We start from the raw sequence: 6,777 nt of genomic DNA, 5'->3' as shown, positions 1-6,777 counted from the left end.
CATGGTGTTCGCCGTGAAAAAATTTAAGCATTACCTGTTGGCCACGCCCTTCATCTTTTACGTGGACCATCAAGCCCTACTGTATCTCGTAAACAAGCCATGCACCATAGGCCATATAGTAAGGTGGTTACTTCTCCTACTGGAGTTTGATTTCTCAGTGATTGTGCGCAAAGGGAAGTAGCACTACATGGCGGATCACATGTCCCACATACCCATCGGGGAAGCTACTAGCCAAGGCATCCCTGACGATTTACCTGACGCACACCTCTTTGGTTTGTCTAGTGAAGGAGACTTGTTTAGAGCTGATTTGACACCCTATTGGGCAGATGATGTTGTCCAAGTGTTAGAAAATTGCCTGCCAGAGAGACCTATTGAGAAAGCCAGGCTGAGGAGACTCATCTTAAAGACTCAGCCATACCAATTAATTGCTGGCCAACTCTATAGGTTGGGACAGGATGGCCTGTTACATAGATGTGTGTGCGAGCACGAGATGCACGATGTATTGAGAGAGGCGCACGGCGGGATAGCTGGCGGGCATTTTAGTGAGGACACGACTGCTCGTAAGTTATTACAATCCTAAATCTGGTGGCCCACCCTATTTCGCGACTCCGCTAAGTTCGTCAAGCACTGCGACGAATGCCAGAGAACTAAGATACCTATGCGCAAAGATAAGATGGAGTTGACCCCCATAGTAGCTCGACAACCCTTCGAGAAATGGGGCATTGACTTCATCGGACCTATTAGTCTAGCGGCTCAATACTCCCAGGCACGCTACATCATTGTGGCAATGGACTACCTCACGAAGTGGGCGGAGGTGCGAGCCACCAGAAGGAATGACGCCAGGACTACTGCGAAATTCCTGTGGGAGCAGGTCTTTTCGCGGTTTGGGTGTCCAATCGAACTAGTGAGTGATCAAGGTGCACACTTCATTAACGAAGTAATATCCCACCTGCTCTCAACCTTTTTGATCATTCATAGAATGTCTTCCCCTTACTACCCACAGGCAAATGGCCAAGTGGAGTTCACAAATAAAATCCTGGTCAACGTGCTTACTAAGGTAGTATCCACATCACGAAGAGACTGGGATAACAAGCTGATGGCTGCTTTGTGGGCTTATCGGACAGCTTATAAGATGGTTGTCAGGCAAACGCCCTTTAGGCTGACCTACAGGACGGAGCCCATTCTACCTCTAGAGTTTTTTGTCCCTAGCTTGAGCACCGCAGAGCGGACATATTCTTTTGACGCTCTGATCGACGAAGGGGCCGACCGAAACGTCTTGACACATGACCATTGGACAGGCATTGGTCAGCCCAAATTACAGCCCACGAACGCGAAACTTAGCCCATTTGGGGGCAACACTTACCCTCTCTTGGGGAAATGCCAAGCGGCTGTCTCCGTCAAGTCTGGGAGTATCCCAGTCATCTTTTATGTGTTATCAAACACTAAAGAGACCGGTGATAAATCACTACTAGGGTGCACTTTCAAAAAGCAGACAAACTGCAATGTGGACCACAACCTAGACCGCATTCACCTGACCATGGGCAGTATGCATATAGTAACTACTTTTAGCAAGGGCCATCTCACACCTTCTACAACTGCAGAGCCACCAATGGAGACCCTTGCAGCCCAGCCTAAGGCAAAGGGTAGGAATGCCTTACCCTGTACCTCAATCGCCAGGGGCGGTTACATGAAGATCAGGGTCTTCATTGTACTCTCCCTTAAAGATGGCCAACTAGACTACATTCGTTGGCCTGTCATCAATATTTCCAGGATGAGATATGACTAGGAAGGGAACGTTGAGTCGCCATGGGAACTTCTGTAAGAGCTAGGGCATCAGAGGAGGCTTCTGCTGCTGGCTTGTTCTCGGCTTTGATTTTTTCCTTCTCTCTTCTCATGTACCTCTGGACTTGTTCTAGTGCTTGCCTCTTGATTGTGTCATTCATCAGGGAGTTAGCTCCACCCAGTTGGTATGTACTCAATAGAACACACTCAAAGGGGGCTTCAATATCTGGAGGACTCTATTGCCGACATTTCCTCTACTTCCTTCTTTTCAACGTCTCTCGATTTAGCTTTCAGTCCGCTACAGAGGGGAAGATATTCGATTCTGAAGGTATCAAAACTCATCATTCTGAGTATCGTTGTGGTGCCATCATCATAGTAATGCCAACTTCTGATGGTTTCAATAGTGTATGTTGTGAAGAACACTCTGTCCACCAACTTCCAATGGATTGCTAATTGGACAAATAGGAGATTGTTAGTGCACCATGCATCCTAGGTATCCTACTATTGAGCATCCAGGAACAAATTCGAACTCTTTTCTTTCTTGTTTTCGTGAACTTCCTGTTGAGATATCGAGCTCCACTCGTGATACGCCAGGGTGACCATTGTGTATTTATGTCACCGACTTGTCAGTTGCAGACGCGGTTGGTACACCGCCCATGAATAATAGCTACATGATAGCTATCCTTATCTACTCTAGTTCGTGGCTCAGTTAGTATGCCACCTTAGTTAGTTGAGTTTGGTTTGAGACCCATATATAGGGTTCTCCTATTTCTTTGTACTTGAGTTCTTTTGGCTTACACAACTAAGAAGAGGAAAACTGTTTTCAGCCTCCACCTCTGTGTGTATTCCCCCATTGTGCAAGCAAGAAAGCTACAAGTGAGACTCCTTCCTTCTCTCCCACAATCTTGACACTTCCACTGACCACGACTCCTGAAGCTTCTTCACAATCTCCCACTTAATGATGTCTAGAAACTTCTCAATGAATACTAAATCTCCCATGGATGATCATTCTCTCTACTTTTGCACTTTAGTTTGTTCCCAAACAACTTGCCACCAAGATACACATCTTTGTTGCTTCAATAGGGAGAGGAAATAGTCAACCACATAGAGCCTGCATCATGATGGTAATATGTTTCCACCATTGTGGGATGAAACTCTTGTAAAAAAGTGGATTTGGCAATGAGAATTTCCAATTCTTCAATGGTAAAAGAAACTTTGCAAGCATCCATTGAATTCTTCTCCTCTTGGCAATTCCATTTCCTTTATTTTCAGTCTCTTCTTATGCTTGTTGATGGTAGTGTTCCTCGACTGCGCACCAAAAACATGGAGCCCCAAGAGGAACACTAAGAAAATAGAGAATTCACTGCAAGAAAATCTATCTTGTATCATCAAAAAACATCTTTTTCATATTTGATATGTCCACAACAAGGAAAAGAACACCAGGAACAAGAAATCTTCATGTCGCTTTATGGAAACAATTCTTCCATAGCTTTAACTTGAACAAAATTGATTATACTCTTCATATTCTTCATATAATTCATCAAGAAACCACAAAGACAAAAGATAATATACCACTTTGAATGGAAATCATCACATAATATTCTTCTTCAAAAGTTCCATAGCTTTGTCTCACAATCTCTCACTCATAGATACATTATTTTTCATAGATTTGGCTATCTTTCACTCTCTCTCACTCTCATACATTCTCTCTCTCCATTGTATATCAAGAATAATCATTCATAACCACTATTAGGTCATGGATACCACTCCCAAGAGGTATGTCTGATATGAAAGGTCACTAGAGCCACTACATTGTCCTTTCGTAGCTCATCAATGTTACTGTCACTTTAGTCTTTACTTCAAGTCTTCAGTAGCTACTTCTTTGAGCTATTTTAAACCTATATTCATCTCTTCCCAAGATTAGAAAACTTTCCTAAGCTACACATTCATCCATCATCATACTTACAAAGGCATACATAACAGAACAAAGATAGAGGCTCTACAGAAGCTGCTCTACAAAAGCTCAACAAAGGCTTTACTATACCATGCTAAAGAAGGCCATCAGAAAGCCTTTGGCTTAACTTAAATCACTCAAAACCATCAAGAATCAATCAACAAGCTTCAAATCACTCTCAAACTTCATCAATCCTTATTCTAATCCCTCATACTACAGAAGAAAAACATAGTAAAATAGAAGGTCAATAGACTCAAAGAAAACCACTCAGACACTAACAAGACATTAATAGAACATGTCAGAACATCATATCTCCATTATAAACCATCATGAGCTTCCAAAACATAATCAACATAATCCTAAAAACTCCCAAAAACTTACAAAACAACTAAACATAATTCAAAATCCATAAAAAATCAACCGTTCAGTCCTCAAAGACAACAAAAATCAATTTTTAAAAATCATATCATCTCAACCCTCAACAGACTGGTGAAGTCAAAGTAAAAAAGGAGCTTAGTGGTTCGAAAATTCTTTTTAAAAGGACATTTCTTCGAAGTATGATGAGAAATTTACTCCATATGTGTGGGGGGTATATTGTTGTTGTTGCCTCGAAACTTGTGCCACATGTCATTGACCTTTTTGGACGTTATGACACTTTTACGATATTATTTTTTGAATGAAAGGGAAAAAAATTAGCCTTTTTTTTCTAGTTTAAATATAGCATTTTCTAATTAGTGCATGGTACTTTTTGAGCAAGTCCCTAGGTGAGCATTTGTAAATAAATACATGTTATGAAGCCAATTCAGGCTGTTGTATACACAAATGTTTCTTCTATGCATTTTTTTCTCTCTCCCACAACCATGCACCTTGTGCATCGTAAGTCAAGAATACGTGTGCTCTTGAAGAAACTAGTTCATGCTCACAAAGCAATACATTTCTAAGGCAACAAACTTCTATTGGTTATTTCTCTTATGCACATACATGATTTTTCTTAATTCCATTGGAAAAAATAGAAATGATTGAATAGATGTATAAGTAAGGAGTTTATCTTTACTTTGTGTTAGCTTTTTCCATTGTTGAACATTATAGTTTGTTCGATCAAATGCGATAAGACTCCATAAAGGTCTTTTGAGACCTCTATAATCCCATTTCATAAATCTTGGAAAAATCCATGAAGTTTTTTCTATAAATGCCCAATGAAATGCAAAAAGTGATGCCACGCTTTGCTACTTGGATTATAAACTCACGTTTTATATAAGGTTCTTTGTATTCCTAAACTTGTCTTGTTGTTTTAAAATTTTTTTCTATGAGTAATTAGGATGACTAAAAGGAAGATTTTTCCAAAGGGAATGGAGGAAGAGGATCTACAGGATATATGCGATGAGAAGCTCTTTGATTTCCTCCATGCAACTGGAAATTCATCGAGAGTCAACTACACTAGAGATATGCTCAATGTTCCCTTTGGTTTCCAAGAGCTCTTGAAGGATCTTGAACACAAACTAAAGGGTTATAGGGAGTGTTATCATAGACGTGTAGGGCCTAGAGATTGAGGGCTTTGTCCATTACAGTGATGTAGTGGGAGCTACCAATGCAACTAGAACAACTTTGTAAACAAGGTTTAGCCTCATTGATAAGGAATTTAAGAAGTGGGAAGCGGATTGCCCATTTCATTACGATCAACATCCATGCCTTCTTGTCCATAAGGACATTGGGTTTCTTGTATATCTTTAGTATATGGACAATTCTTCTTTATACAATACAAGAGAAGAAGACATAGGATATTGCGAGTAAAGATAAAGAGATTGAAGAGAAGAGGGAAATGTTTCAGGAGGATGTTGAGAGCCAACTAGTGCAGGATTTGATGTTGCTTTGTTTAAAAGTGAGAATATCATAAAAGTGGAAGAAAAAGAGATAGATTTGAGTGTAGAGATTGAAGAAGATCCTCTTAATTGTGTCCCAAATTTTCCCACTTACCTCATCAACAAAAAGAGATATGTATTGCTAAATAATATTCAACACATTTTTTATCTCTGAGAGGATTACGACTTAGCAATCCTTGCAGGATGGGACCAAATTGATAAGAATTTTATAGGTTATGAATAGGAATTGTTAGCAAGTCTTGATGTTGAGGGAGAGAATTTTCAAGACAGCTCTGTAGCCTTGCATTCATGTATTAGTTAATCGTGAAATATGAAATGGAGGGGCTACCTACAGAAGAAGAGTTCTCACAAGTTTAGCAGAGACTTGGCATTGACAATGACATGGGGTATGAAGAGCAGCTGAAGTCTCCATTAGAGGAAAAACCAAAAGTTCAATAAATATTTATGACGATAGTCTTCTTGAAGAAGATGAAAACCCTAAGGTAAGAAATATAATTTTAAGATATCCATTGAGGATTATATTAGAGTATGTTATGCATTATAGACAAATATTATTGAATATTTATCTATTGACATCTTACACTATTGTGGTTTATTATGCAAATAGAAATTGAAGATCCGGACAACTTTGTATGAAGAGCCAAGGGCTTAAGGCCATTGAAGCTTGGAAAAAGTCAAGGCCTTGGTCATTATATTAGAAGCTTAAATGATCAAACAATTGCAATTTATCATAGGAGGTTGTCAAGCTCTCCAAGCCTGCCAATGATGGCTTTGAAAGCTATTCCCAAGGTGATTGGATCCCAAGTTTTCAATAGAGGACTAGATAAAATAATTTTAGTGGAGAAGGAAGAAGAATTTGTAAGAGTTTTTGGTTTCATGCTTGGATATGATAGACCTAAGGTAGGATGCTTTGGAGTTCTTGGTACTTATTTGCTCCCCCATGTAGGAGATGCCAAGAATTTGAAGCTCCTTCCAAGCTATAGAAAACAAGAGTTCTTGAAATATAGAGGTCTTATTGAGTGGGATGAAACAAAAGATTCCTCTAGAGGCCTTAGTGAGTTGATTGAAACTAGAGACTCTTCTACAACAGAGTTAGACTAAAAGATGTTAAGGATTTCTTGAAACCCCATCTTTGAGTTGCTTGAAACTAGAGACTCTTCT

The sequence above is a fragment of the Lygodium microphyllum genome, chromosome 19, assembly GCF_053477565.2.
Source record: "Lygodium microphyllum isolate KBCC chromosome 19, Lygodium_microphyllum_v1.1.10, whole genome shotgun sequence".
Lineage (NCBI taxonomy): Eukaryota > Viridiplantae > Streptophyta > Polypodiopsida > Schizaeales > Lygodiaceae > Lygodium > Lygodium microphyllum.
Note: the sequence above shows the minus strand (reverse complement) of the source record.